The following is a 15,431-nucleotide window of genomic DNA, read 5'->3' as shown; positions in this document are numbered from 1 at the left end:
TGCTGCTGAGAGAGCTGGACCTGCCGGACAATCTAATTGGCTAGTATCTCTCAAAGGTGAGACTTACTTCCCAGTGAGGGGCAGAGATCCCATTGGCAGCCAATTTAGCTGCTCGCAGTGTGTTAAGGCTGTGGGGTGGGCTGGCATCCAACGAGTACACTCTGCGCCAACTTTGCTTCAGGGGGTGGGGGATGTGCCAGCTGTCCACCCCATCGTAATATGCTACTCCTTGTATCCCCCTCACAACTTGCTTTCTTACCTATCTTCCTATCATCAACAAAATTGGCCACAATACAGTTGGTCTCTACGTCCAAGTCATTAATATAGATCATAAATACTTGAGGCCCCATCACTGACTTCGGCAACTCTCCACTAGTTACAGTTTACCAATCTGACTCCCTGTTTCCTGTTAGTTAGCCAGTCCTCTAGCCATCCTAATAGATCAACCCAACACCATATGCTCTTATCTTATGGAGTCATCCTTTATGTGGAAAATAATTGAATCCCTTTAGAAATCCAAATGCACTACATCTACTGGTTCCCCTTTATCCACTTGTTTATTGCATCCTCAAAGAACTCTAATAAATTGAGCTTTCAGAAGATTCGAGGTATCTTATAGTATTCTCCCCACAAATTGGATCGATACAAGAAGCTCAACTTTGAGTCAACTCAGCAACTCATAGGGTTTTCCTTTCACAAAACCATATTAGCTCTGCCTGATTGTATTATGATTTTCTAAATGCCCTGCTAGTACCTCTTCAATAATAGATTCTAGCATTTTCCCAATGAAAGACATTAGGCTAGCTGGTCTACAGTTTCCTGCTTTTTGTGGGTCCTCAAGTCCTTAAGGTCCGGACTGAATCAGTTGTTGAAGCACTCGAGTTTCTGAATTGAATCCAAAGTTGAGCTTCTTGTATTGATATATAAGTTGAGTGGAGAATACTGTAAGATGCCTTGATTCTTCTAAAAGCTCAATTTAATGGTAGCCTGCACTGAGATCAAGTTTAGTGAAGTGGTTTGCACCATTCACTTGTTCTGTGATATCATCAATTCTCGTTGTCAAGTGTCTTTCTCAGCCTATTGATTGGATTGACCACATATCAGCCCAGATTTTGATCTTGTTCTCACTGTTGAGTTTCTTGATGACTTTAATGGGTGAGACCCAAGTTGGGTCATCCTTAACTTTCTCAATGATGTCATGGTCAAGTAGGTGCTGAAGTTCCTTCTCTGCCTGCGTTCTGATGTGAAACAGTGTTCATCTATGTTGATGCATGACTGGAGGCACATTAGGGTCTACATGCTGTTTGCATGTGACACCTTTCAGTCTGCTGATACCAGTAAGGCAGTCAGCATACAGTTCAGTAATGTTGCTGAAATGCACGGGAAATGTGCGTGTGAGTGCAGCCTTGTGCAGACCTGTTGCTGTGTGGAAAATGATAAGCGTGTCACATTTTCCAGTTATATGACATAGAATACAGCATTTGTCTTTGAATGTGACTAGCGTTTCAAAAGTCCCAAGAACCTTCAGTGGTTCGTCACTATTTCATGTTCCCTGGTTTGCAGACAATAGGGTAGTCCCCATTGTCACCCGTGAACCTGACAGATGCTCCTGTATTAATGACAGCATCTACTTCTGAGCAGCAGTGATCACTGTCACACGTAGCTGATTGCTGTGTCTGAAAGAGAGCACAAAAGTACATTCAGCATCATCCACCTCTACATTAGTTATATTCTCTTGTGCTTTTAGTGTGGTATGCGTACATGGCATCCTTCTGGTAGTATAGGTCTTGACGGGTGATTTTGCTGATGAGCAACAAATGCAAGCAAAATGGTTGAGGTTTACATAAGATTTATACTGTTTACCAGCAGCAGGACATTCTGTCTGGAATGGATAAGCACTGTTACAGTTTGGACAACTCACAATTTTGTTTGTGAGACTGCTTTTGGTGCTTTACAGGTGGGTTCCTGGCACGTGAGCAATGAACACTGTTCACAGGAGTTGAACTTGGAGTATGATAGTTACAGTTGACAGCCTCAGCTTCAGTTGCTCCAAACTCTGAAAGGCATAGCGGCCTTGTTGACTTCAGCAGCTCTGACATCTTTCTATCTTTCTCGAGTATTTTTCTGCATAATTGGCTAGAAAAGCATAAAATAAATGTCGTTTTTACTGAGTCATAATCATCTTGTGCAGGCGTAGCTATCTCGAAAATATTTCCCAATTCTTCATCTCCAAAGTGGAAAAATAAGGCCTTTTTTCTTCTGTCATCTGCAATTCCAAAACCAATTATTTCACTTTCAAGTTATAACAGCCACTTAGGTCAAAGTGGGGACACAGGTAATGATTTGTGCACATCAAAGTGTGATAGGTTTGGCATCACCATTGCCATCATGATTGTCAGTGCAACGATAGTTTCTTTCTAAAGTTTCTGTTTTCCAGCCGGGCAAGGTAAGTGTGTGTGTGTGAGTGTGTGTGTGTGTGTGTGAGTGTGTGTCTGAGTATGTGTGAGTGTGTGAGTGTGTGTGAGAGTGTGTGAGTGTGTGTGTGTGTGTGAGTGTGAGTTTGTCTGTGAGTGTGTGTGTGAGAGAATGTGTGAGTGTGTGTGTGTGTGTGTGAGAGAATGTGAGTGTGTGTGTGAGTGTGTGTGTGAATGTGTGTGTCTGTGTGAGTGAGTGTGTGAGTGTGTGTGTGTGAGTGTGTGTGAGTGTGTGAGTGTGAGTGTGTGTTTGTGTGTGTGAGAGAGAGAAAGAGTGGGTGTGAGTGTGTGAGTGTGTGTGTGTGAGAGTGTGTCTGTGTGGGTGTGTGAGTGTGAGTGTGAGTGTGAGTGTGTGTGAGTGTGAGTGTGAGTGTGTGTGATTGTGAGTGTGTGCGTGAGTGTGTGTGTGATTGTGAGTGTGAGTGTGTGAGTGTGTGTATGAGTGAGTGTGTGTGAGTGTGTGAGTGTGAGTGTGTGAGTGTGTGTGTGTGAGTGTGAGTGTGAGTATGTGTGTGTGAGTGTGAGTGTCTGTGAGTGTGTGTGAGTGTGAGTGTGTGTGAATGTGTGTGTGAGTGTGAGTGTGTGTGTGAGTGAATGTGTGTGAGTGTCAGTGTGTGAGTGTGAGTGTGTGTGTGTGAGTTTGTGTGTGAGTGTCAGTGTGTGAGTGTGAGAGTGTGTGTGAGTGTGTGTGTGTGAGTGTGTGTGAGTGTGTGTGTGTGTGAGTGTGTGAGTATGAGTATGTGTATCTCCCCAGTGTTAATCCTGAGCCAGAGCCTTGTCTCCCCTGGCCTCATCATTGCCATCACTACCACTGATGTATTTTGTTTTGCCTGAGGGATGGAATTGAATACAGAGCCCCATGGTTCACATGGAGCCAACCCACCCTCATTGCAATTGTAAACTTTCAATAAAACACTCGAAGTTTGAGGTTACATTTATGCACATTTATTTCCGTGATGCACTGTCTCATTGCACATGCTCCACTGAACAAGTATGGTAGTCCCAAATGGGCAATGGGCTACATAATGGTGCAGTGATTAAAATTACAGTTGCACAGGAGACCAGAGTTGGAGTAGCAAAGAGATCTCAAACACTTGTAGGGCTGGAAAATTCATCAGTCACTGGAAAATTAAACTGTAAATGTTCAATTTGACCATATCCTATCTTGTAATATGGATGCAATAATCATTAACTTGCTCAGTCTGTGCTTTTATGACATTTTACCGAACAGACCAAAGATTGAGAGATTAGAAACAATATTTGCTTTGCCTCCCAACTGTGAAATGAATCTTGATGTTGGACAAGATCTCTTCGGGGAAATATAATTATTAAAGCCTGTTGTCCTTGCAATGACAGTCAATTAACTATTGTGCCTTTACCTAGAGTGCCTTAAATCTCCCCCTCAGCTCCCAATCTTCCACTGTTAGCATTTGCTCAAATATAATGGAATATCTTAGCAAGAGCCCTGTCTTCAAACATTACATCTTCAGTGAAAAAATCTACTCATTAAATATAGAGGTAAGTGCCAACTGTTTGCTTCTAACGTGTTTCCCTATGGAGATGATGGAGATCAGGTCAGTTGGAGGAAAGCTGGAGATTGGGTTTGGGGGAAGACTGGAGATTAGGTTGAGATTGAGAGAGGTGGAGATTGCGATGGAGTGTGGGGGATGAAGGAGGCTGGTGATCGGGATGGGATGGGGGGTTGGGAAGTTTGGGATGGCGGATGGGGGCTTCTAGATCAGTAGGGTAGATGGGGGTGGGGGATGCTGGATATCAGGAGGTTGGAGATTGGAGCCTGGAGGTGGTTGCAGATTGGGAGTCCAGAATATGTCTACTGATCGGGGCCTGGGGGAAGTGAGGAACAGAGCTCTGGACATTGATAGACCTTGGAGGTGAGTGTCTCTGAGCAGAAATCAGAGGGGGAGGAGTGCCTTTCTGTGATTGATGAGGAGGAGGTAGCACTGTTTAAGAAAGGCCCAGGACCTTCTTGTTCAACTTGGATGAGCATTCCTGGACCACAGGAAAACCTGGCAAATAAATTCTAACCTTTCTTGATGGACCTCTTCTGGCCCAGGATGCACTCCCAGTAGATGTAGTCTGACAAGAAAGCTGACACTGATACCCTGCTCAGGTCTCTGGTTGACGTTGACCATGGAGCCTGATGATATTAACATGCCCGATCTATACATTTAAAACAGGATCTCACTTTCTTATTATAGTGGTCCTGCACATCTGAGCTAAAAATGAGATTAATATTGGGGCATGTAGGAATGAAGTCACTGCCACCCATTGTTTACTCTCCACATCTACCCAGGTTCAAGCAGGCAGGGGCATTTAAAAGTGGAGCCATTATATCGGGATGACCCTATTCATTTGAGACAGCAGGGGATAGTTTCAGGCTCAGTTGCACCTGAGGGGTGGTAGTCAATGGTGGTCATAGCCTGGATGGAGACTCCCAGATCAGAGCACTGGCTTCCTTTCCAAACAGTGAACAATAGATAGAAGCACATTTGTTTAGCTGTAGAATATCTGCTGAGGGAGAGACATGGGAAAGTCCAGCTGAAGATTGAATTGGTTAGAATCAACAACAACTTATATTTAATTAGTGCCTTTGCCATAGTTCAAAGTCCCCAGGTGATTGGTGAGCAATCAGACAAAAATGAGTGAGGACAGATTACCAAAAGCTTGGTCAAAGGAATATCTTCAAGGAGAGGAGGGATAGACCCCTTTATGGAGGGAATTTCAAAGGTTAGGACCTAGACAACTAAAGGCACAGTCATTAGTGATTGTCTAAAGGAAGCAATAGGCATGAGCAAAAGGTTGGAGGAACAGCGTTCTCAGGAGATCGTAGGGAATTTGACTCCATCACCATATAACAGTGGAACTCAAAATGGCTGAACAGCGAATTGACAGATTTGATTTAAAATCATGGGCCAAAATTTTTCGCTCACTTGGTGTGTGCACGCAGTGAAAGCTCCCTGAGGCACAGAGTGTACAATGATACGCAATGATGTTGGGCGAGCGTCCAACTTCATGATATTTCAGTCGGTGGGTGCGCGTGGGAGTCGGCAACACGTCTGACAACAATTAAAAGGCTTATTAAGGCCATTAAAGTAATAATTGAGTTCAATTTTTCGCTGTCCGTCCAACCTTACAGTAGGCAGGGAGGCAAAAAGGCCAAGCGGCCTTTGGATTTTTTAGGAAGCCTCATCCAGGGGTGGGATGAGGTTTGCAACAGCAAATAAAAATTAAATAAAAGTGTTTAAATTTCATTCATGACATGTCCCTGGTCATGTGACAGAGACACATGAGGGGACATGTTGTTTTAACATTTCAAAGTTCTTTATTTTTAATTTTTTAAATCTTCAGCTCCCTGAGGCAGCTCTGTGCCTCAGGGAGCTTTCACTGCGTGCACCCGCATGCATAAGCAAACTTCCACACTTGCCCTCCACCACGCCCCCTATCCCCGGCCCCCGACACACAGGCAGTGCTGAGCGCTGCAACACGCGTTTCAAGCTGGGCGGGCCTTAATTTGCCGACCAGCATGAAATCGTGGTCACAGTCTGATCGCAGGCGGCGCTTGACTTCCTGAACGCTCCTGCTCACCCCTGCAGAGGCTACCCGACGAGGGCAAAATTCTGCCCCTGGTTACAGAAAAGTAGAACTTTAGCTGCTTATTTTGCCTATTAAATCAGAGTACTTGACAGCATTTTTGATGACCAAGCAAGACTGTTTAGAGACAAGAGTGGTAAGCGTGAGTATTGGGAGAGTTTTAGATACCTCCTAGCCCAGTTGACTCTGCAAAGTCCTCCTCACTAACAGCCGGGGGCTTGTGCCAAAATTAGGAGAGCTGTCCCACAGACTGGTGAAACAAGAGACTGACATAGTTATACTTTCTGAATACAGCTAATGTCCCAGACTTTGGAGTAGGTGAGTGAAGGTGGTGCAGAGCATAGGAGTGATCGGGGATTGAGTTGGTGGGGAGTGGTGCAGAGGGTGAAAGTGGCCACTAAACTAAAATGACTCCCATCTCCAAGGTAAGCAATTTCAAATTCCATTCCTTGTGCTAAATCTTTTCATGAGAGGCCTTGCCTCTCACAATCTACCTCCTTTAGCTCTACAATTCTGAAATCCCAGAACTCTCTGCTCCTCTGACACTGTCCACTTATCTACCCTCTCACCTTTCCTCATCATTGGCAGCCTTGTCTTCAGCTGTCTTGGAATTCCCTCCCTACAAATCTGCCTCCTCACAGTCCTACCATTCATCGTGTTTTCCCACACCTTGTTTCTTCTGCTGGGCATGTCAACAGGTCCGTTAAGGTAGCGGGGCAGGTACAGAAGGCATTCAAGAAGGTAAATGCCATACTTGCATTTATTAGCCGAGGAATAGAATATAGGAACAGGGAGGTCATGTTGCAAGTGTTGCAAGGGTACTCACCCTTTCAGAGTGCAACAAATCATTGAAGCACTTACAGCACTGGGTCCAGGTGCACCGCACCATGTCACGGGAGCTCACCACCTCCGCCACTTCCTCCCATGTGGGGGGGCCTCCTTCTCCCATCCTGGGGGACCAACACCTCCCGCCGTGCTGCCACATCCTCGAGGAGGGCAGCAAGGCAGTCATTAGAAAAGCAAGGGGAGCATTGGCCCCCCTGCTGGCCTACCCTGAAGTCTGCCCTGCTCCTGTGCCAGACCCTGCAGCCTGCCCTGCTCCTCTGCCCTACCCTCCAGAGTGCCCTGCTCAGCAGACCCCCTGATCTCGAGGTGGCCATTGTGAGCAGCCTACAGGAGGCTGCCAGGCCTTCTTTTAAACAGACTGCTGGGTCGCCATGGGACCTGATGGTCTGTGCACGCCCGCCGCTGCCCGCACACTCCTGCTGTCCACTGGAGTTGGAAATGCGCTGGGCGAGCCTTAATTGGCCCACCTGCGCAAAGTCGCAGCATGGACCCGATTGCGGCCACCATTCAGGTCCACCCCCACCCATGTCCACTCCTGCTCCACTCACCCAACAAACGGAAAAGTTTGGCCTTTTAAATTAAAATTATAAGTGTGCTTTAGTGCAGGCGGCAGGAGCAAAGGTTAGGAAGCCTTTCCTTTCATCTTTTCCAATCCAATTTACTGAGCTTTCTCAGTCATCCCTTAGTGAAGTTTGTTTCTTCAAAGCAATTTTTCCAAACCATTTTTCTCTCTTTATTCCCAGCATCTCAACATGGGAGGGAGATAAAGCAGGGAAAACCAAATTAAACCAATGTTGTCCTACTGTTGATTGCTGTAGGTGTAATATTGATGTTTGTTGATAATGAATATGTCATTTCATTCTCACTGTGGTCCAGAAATGGTATCTTCCAGCACCAAGCACTCAAGAATCAGTCTTTTGTCTCAGGTGGATGGCATTCTGAGCCTTCAGTTTATTTTGTTGGGCTCCATTGTCATTTAAGGGTTCAATTTTTGACACATTTTAGAATGTCATTCTCAACGTTAAAAAGATTGAAATTCCAGTGTGAATAGAATTTTCATTGAAGGGTTCAGCCTTCCTCATCTTTCCTACTAAGACGGATCTTCAATGGGGAATGTCTGCCCTCGGCCATGTCCTTCCTCCTAGGGTTGAAAAAAAAGACTTTTAAAAGTGCTCAGCATCATCTAACAATGCTGGGCATATTCTAGGCCAGAAATCCACCTATGTTCATCAGCAGCACCCCGTTCCCACACAATGATTGTCTCCTCGTACACCAACAAGGAAATCAGGGTATGAAATAAGAAAACTCCCTTTGGGATTAAAGGGACAAGGATGAAAGATGAAAGGTTGTGATTGTGTGCTGCTTCACAGGGATTGCCATGGTTACTGTGTAGTCGTAGAGCCATTACCTGATTCTAATAGGAGGTCCCATCCTCATATCCCATAACGATCCAGGATGCTCAGGTAGCAATTCTCCGATCTCAGGTTCTGAACAAGTGTATCAGACATCTGCACTTCACTAAGCAGCTGCTCACTGAAATCTGCAACTTGCAGCAGTCACACAATCACCCCTCAGAGCTCAGTGACAATGGCATTGCCAGTGGCTGTGAAGGTGACCTTAGCCACGAGCCTTTATGAGTCTGGCTGTTCCAGGCTGTAGTGGGTGGTTGTGTGTGTCAGCTTCACCTCTGACTTCTGAGCGGTCCGAATCGCTCCCACTCCCTGGTTTCTAGACCTTGGACTTATTTGGGGGTTGTGACAAAGTGCAGCAGACAACTGGTTTTGGTGCAAGAAAAAAACTGGGTTTATTGAAGTCACAGATGAATTTATAACATTCGGATTACACTGAGATTATACAGACCTACAAGTACACTTAGTTAAGAACGGGGAACACACAGCATAATGAGGGAAAATCAAGCTACTAATCCTCTTACCCTTGTCTCACCCCCAAAACCTAACTAAATTGAACTAGGAGAGGTCAGGGATCACGCTCACTGACTAGGGTTCCTTGACAGTTCAAAATCCAACCAGGTAAGCCGGTTGCAGTTTTGGGGTACGCTCTTTGTGTTGTCTGGGGCCTTCCATCTCTACGTGGTCCTGGTCTGTGGAATCTGTGAATGTTCTTCATTTGGGTGGAGGGCACGGTTGTGGGTGGTCGATCTTTGTGGAGGGCTGCGGTTGCAGCCTTGTTGTCTTTGGTTGAGCCTGCCACCCTGTGCCCCTCGCCATGATGTTGGCTGCGGGCCTGCAAACCTCCAGATCCTCCGCTTGGCTCAGCTCCCTGCTTAAACTCTGCTCACTCTCCTGTGTTCCCTTCCCCCTCGTCACTCCTGGCCCAGTTATACTGTTTTTTTCGAATTTCTTATCTGAAACCAGATCAAGGTTAGTTCTTTGTCTGACTTGGGCTTCTTCAGGTGATTGTTGTCTCCTTGTTTTTAAGGGGCTCGCATGATGTTTATCATTGTCTTCCTGTCCCCGTAACTAGTCTTGAACTGAAAGCCATTGTATATGTGGAGTATTGATGGGTTCGCTTAATTGCATTGATTGTTGTCTTCCTGCCTTAGTAATTAATAGTGATTATTTATGCAAGATTTTGATGGGCTTTAGTTTCATGTAAGATGAAGTCTTTCTCTGGGTTGATTGTTTTAAAAAGAAGAATGCATATTCTGTCTCCTCTCGTTGTCTGGTTTCAGGTAAAAGCCCAAAAGTCATATCCTTGTTGATGATATGAAAAATGTGGGAATTTTGAGAACACTTCAGTCCCCCTGTGATACTTAAACCTTGCTTCAAATATCATACAGGAAAAAAAACAAAATTCCTGACCCTCCATAGTCAATCTTCTCCTATAATTAACGATCTAAGATCTCATGACACATTCTTTAAAATGTGGTGTAAGTAAGCATACATAGGCAAAATACAGTTATTTACATACATCCAAACATTTAGGGGGTCCAACACCCCACTTGGTGCACATACATCTTTATTAAAAGAAAACAACACGTAAAACTCTTCCTTAAAAATAAACAAACACAAAAAAAAACAAAAATCTTTATTCAAGAACACAAAAAAATATATATGAAAGGTTCAAACAGGTGTATCTCTCTCCACCTTAGCATAATGCTTCTTCCAGGTCCTTTCATTTTGGAACTCTAGGATTTTGCCATTTCCCTTGCACTGAGAGCACAACAGGTACAACACTATTCCCAGCTGGCAAACCACGAGGATGTGGGAAGCCATTCTGACCCATGAAGGGACCCCTATGTTTTCAAAAATGTCCCACCAGGGTGGGACTGTGATACCTTGAATCTCTCCTCTATCTCGTGTGTTTTCTGTTCCAAAGTATAGAAATATTTTTGTGATAACTCTACAGCTTTTAGTAGCTTAGTAAGATGTTCTGGTAGAGGGGGAATTTCGTAACTGAAACATGTGACAGAGCTCTGCAGGTTGCTAATGTTTTCCCTAACAGTGAGGTGAACAGTGGAGGGTTCAGGAATGGGGACAATCCATTCCTGGACCACTTGAACTTCTGCCTTGGGTTTAAAACAAAAACTGCTGTCACTTACCGGACACCAGATGTTCTGTCCAAGCCCGTAGTGGGGCGCACTTGTGCTGACACAATATGTCCCACCCCCTATATATGCTACATGTGGGGGGAACACGGCCTTGTGCCATTAGCTCCATGGTACAGTTTATAGGCCGTGCACCAGCAGTTTTAAACCCGCACTGTGGTCTGGAATAGGCGTTCAAGTGCTGCAAACACAGTACTACGTGTGCACCCCGGCTCTGGCACCCAGAGAGGTCTGTACCTGTCATCATGTGCTCCCACTTTATGACGTAAGGTGGGACCGCTGCGAAACAGACGTGTGCACCCCCTTGAATGACTCCAATTTTCTCCACCCTATATATTGGTGCAGGTAGGGCTGTCCCACCTATTACCGGCATCCTCACTACGATACCCATGATGTTGTGGTTCGAGCGCCCACAATCTACTGGGACAGGGTGGGCTTCAGAGGCTAGGCGGAACTGACATGGGCTTAGTGAATTCTCAAATGGGTGGAGGGCTGTGAGGTGCTTGTTGCTGATCCAGGAGGGGACTAACCTTGCTTTAAATCCTCCAGGTTGCTGCGGCCCTCGCCCAGCAACCATGCCCCGTACAGCATGCACACCTCATTCTGTGCAGCCTGGTCTGATGCATTCCTATCCTCTCGAATGAGTGCATTCACTGTTTTGGCGTGCCTTTCCAGCTCAGCAATAATCTCCTTTAAATGGACCATCGTGGCCTGGTCCTCGTGTAGCTCTGAGCCTATCACTGTGTTCTCCTCTGTTAAGATTTTTCGTAATTATGTTTTTAAACCGTTTATTTGTGTCTGCAATTCTATGTCATCCAGACTGTTTATCACAGGAGATCCTGTATTATATGCTGTGAAAACATCATTCCAGGTCCCCCATCTTTGTCTCCTCGCATTGCTAAAGTACTCCATGTGTGTGTAGTGTATAATTCTATTTTATCTACATTGGCAAAATCGAACTCGTAGAATTTCCTGAACATTTCTCTTAACAGGGCCTGGTATAGCTGTTCTGTCTCCTTGGGGCACCACTCAGGCAAGTGTACCTCTGTGAGGTTTAGAATCACGGAAGCTACCACGTAGTGTACCCCCTGGTATAGCACCTTTTCGGTCGGCACTAGTACTAGCCCATTCCCTGGTCCCTTGTGGTGGCAGGACACTTCTCCATATGTGTCCTTACTGTCGGGGCCGTGGTCAGGGGCTTTTGGGCACGTGCCATGAGTTTAGTGGCCTTAACTGAGGTGGAGAGGATGGGGTTATGCAAGTGTGTAGGTGGAAATCTCATTCCACCCCCTTCCCCTTGTCCAGCCATGCTGCAGAAAATGGATACGCTCGTAGGGTAGGTCTTCTGTGATCCCCATTTGCAGACGTAGACTCTCCATTCCGATTTCCACCACTTGTCCCAGCACACACTCAGCCCCCCATGGTTCCCGGTAATGAACCGATGGATGTCGTTCCCCAGTCGCTCTCAGTCAGCTGTACCATCCCCCATGTCTCTGCTCAGCTTCCTGAGCCACCACCACCTTCCCAGGGGAATCTGTCCTCTGCAGGTCAGGCACACGCATTTCCCCTCAGTGACCCCAACCCGTGTGGCCACAACCTGTATGCTGGGGCAGGGGAGGGAGGCCTCCTTGTAGGTGAACCCAGTCTGACTGGAGTATCAGGTGGAATTAGATCCCAGCCACCCTGACCACCGTCCCACATGGGAATAGGTAGTTATCGCCTCCACGTTACCTTCGCTGTCCCTCGCAGTCACAACCGGTGCTCTCTCCCCTGAGCACACAAAAATGTGGGAGTCCTCCACTTCACCTCACCTCCCAGCGGCCATTCCTATCAGGGCGAGTAGGAGTGTGTCCCCCATCCTATCGAAATCCTTTCTGTAGGGAGATATTAGAGCATATAGCCAGGTCCTGAACAGATTCACTGGCTTGGGTAAAGCATAGTCAAGTCTTGCGACCTCGACTCAATAGAAACACTCTTAAACAATAATACTTAAACTACCAACCACCTTATTTAAAATTTAACTAAAACACCCAAACTTAACAATCTCAAAATTAAATAGCAGAAGCTATGTACATCCGTTGCCTGTCCCCAGGTGGCCAGGTTAATCCCTGTTCAGGCTACAGCACACAACTCTCTTCGGTGGGGCCGCCCTGTCCTGTACCTTTAATCCCTCGCAGTCTGCGGCTGCCGGCTGGGGACCTCTGTCCTCAGATCGATACCTGACTTGAGGGGCTGCCCTTTTAAACTGGGGAGCCGGTGGCTGTGGCGTTCATGGGGACCTTCTAGGGACTCTGGCTGGTGGGGATGTTCTGGCTGGTGGGTCTTCAACCTGAGCTACTGTCCCCTCCTGTGCGGTCTGTGGAATCTCCACTGCCGCTGGCTGGGGATTTCTATCCTCAGGCTGTACCTCTTCTAAACCTGTGTCAAGGGCAGGTAACTCACTGCACTCAGGTCCCACGTCGTCTGAGTCCCAGATGAGCGGGGGAGTGTCCCAGGCGGTGGGTGGGATGGCCCTTTCCTTAAAACAAGCCACTGTACCTGGTTGTGCAGTCTGTGAGTTTGCTCCTGCTGCAGGCTGAGGATTTTTATCCTCAGAACTTGCCCAAACTAGCTGTTCCCTTCTCTTGGATTTAAACAACTTACATTGGTTAATGTGGACTGCTTCCCGTCTAGCTTTATCTACGGCCCTTTCCCCAGCGCGTATTGTCAGGCCCTGGAATTTCACCACCTGCTGGCCAATCTGCGCTTTCTTTGGGTTCACTTTAAAACCTTCCTGCCATTCAGATGGTTGAATTGTCCAATTCTGGGGACTTCTGTCAGGTGGGACTTTGATTCTCTTCCCCGGGCTAACCCTATCCTATTTCCCAGTGTTGAGAGTTACAAGACATGGTGGCGTCCCAGCAGGCTTCTCGCTACCAAGTCAGTGATGGAAAAACCTGGTCACAAAATCCTGGGGTTCCACAGTGGGACTATCACTGCTGCACCAGAGGAGGTGACAGAGACTGACACCTTCAAAGGAAGATGATTGGGAAGCAGATTGGAGGAAGATGAGGTCAGTACCAGCCCCTCTTCTCCACTGTGGACCTCAGTGTTGTTACAAGGCAGCCCCGGGAAGTGACAGTAACTGGGGTGGATGCAAAAAATGTCCAGTTGTGTCCTCACTTGAGACACATACAGGGTCACTTTCAACAAGAGTCACTGGACATTGGTCAAGGACAGGAACTTACTGATTTATTTCCCTCTCTTTTCTAAGGTTGCTGATGTCAATTGTTTCTCACTAGCTAGCTGACTTCAGTTAACTCAGCACTGATTGAAGATTGAACCGGTAACCTCTATTTACCTACTTTATCACCTGAAAGTTTATGAATCCATTTTTAAGTCAGTCATGTTACATTCTTCAGGTTCCAGATAATCTTTCTTCGGCCAGCCTCCACTTCGAAATAAGCAGACTATCCATTTGTGTTAATGAAATAAATATGATCAGTGTATTCCTGACCCACTGATGAATAAAATCACAACACATTTGATGAGGAATGACATATAAAAACTCATCTTGTTATAAAGCACTATCTCTCAACTTTTGTCAATGGAACAGATTTCTATACTCTCCATGTTGATGGAGGAGGCGAGCTGCAGAGTTTGAGGTGAAGCGTCCACACACCTTGAGCCATGTTTGTTCTGTTTGTCAAATGCTGGATGGGGTTACTTGTCAATTAGCCTAAAGAGAGTCTGGAATGGAGGGCAATGTCAACCCGATTGTCAAGATAGACAGAAGGCACTGCACTGCAGCTCCCAAGTGTTCCTCTTCAGACACTCTGGAACCTAATGCCTTAATTGCTTCTCTCAATTGTTAATGATTCTATGATGCAAATTGGACCTGCCTTTTTTGACTAAACTAAATTTCCTTTCCAATCTCAACCTCCTACTGGATTAGATTTCTCAATTGATTCTGAGTGTTTTGCTAATTCTTCTCTATCCCTGACTTTTCTTTTCACCTGTCCCTTATACCTTTAGTAGCAATTTTGCACCATTACTGTGACATGTCATCATTGTTTTTTATCAAATTTTGTTCCTCTTTCTAGTGACTTGGAAATTTCTTCAACACCTCAAGTATGTGATATCTGAACCAAACTTTACTTTGATTATTAACAAAAACAAAAATACCTGGAAAAACTCAGCAGTTCTGGCAGCATCTGCGGAGAGGAACACAGTTAACGTTTCGAGGCTGAATGACCCTTCAACAGAACTAAGTAAAAATAGAAGAGAGGTGAAATGTAAGCTGGTTCCTTTTGCTTTTTACTTTGATTATTGTTTAGTTTAACTGGTTGTTGTCTGTATTTGATACTAACAACTGTTATGTAAACCTCTCTTGTTATATGACGATAATATAATTAAATCAGTAATGGAAAGGGACAAATAAAAATCAAAGGTGAAAATGGAGAAAGTTTCAATGATTTCAGAAGAAATTTAGCACAGGTGCAGTTCCAACAACACTCAAGAAGCTCAACACCATCTGGAGCAAAGGAACCAGCTTGAGTGGCACCCCATCCACCCCACTGCACCATCCACTCCATCCGCTCCATCCACCCCATCCGCCCCACTGCACCATCCATCCCATCCACCCCAGCCACCCCATCCAGCCATCCACCCCACCTGCCCCACCAACCCCATCCGCCCCATCCAACCCACCAACCCCATCCGCCCCATCTGCCCCAACCACCCCACTGCACCATCCACTCCATCCGCCCCATCCACCCCATCCAGCCCAGCCACCCCATCCACCCCATCCACCCCATCCACCCCACTGCACCATCCACTCCATCCGCCCCATCCACCCCACTGCACCATCCACTCCATCCGCCCCATCCACCCCACTGCACCATCCACTCCATCCGCCCCAACCACCCCACTGCACCATCCACTCCATCTGC

This window comes from Carcharodon carcharias, chromosome 4, assembly GCF_017639515.1.
Source record: "Carcharodon carcharias isolate sCarCar2 chromosome 4, sCarCar2.pri, whole genome shotgun sequence".
Taxonomy (NCBI): Eukaryota; Metazoa; Chordata; class Chondrichthyes; order Lamniformes; family Lamnidae; genus Carcharodon; species Carcharodon carcharias.
Note: the sequence above shows the minus strand (reverse complement) of the source record.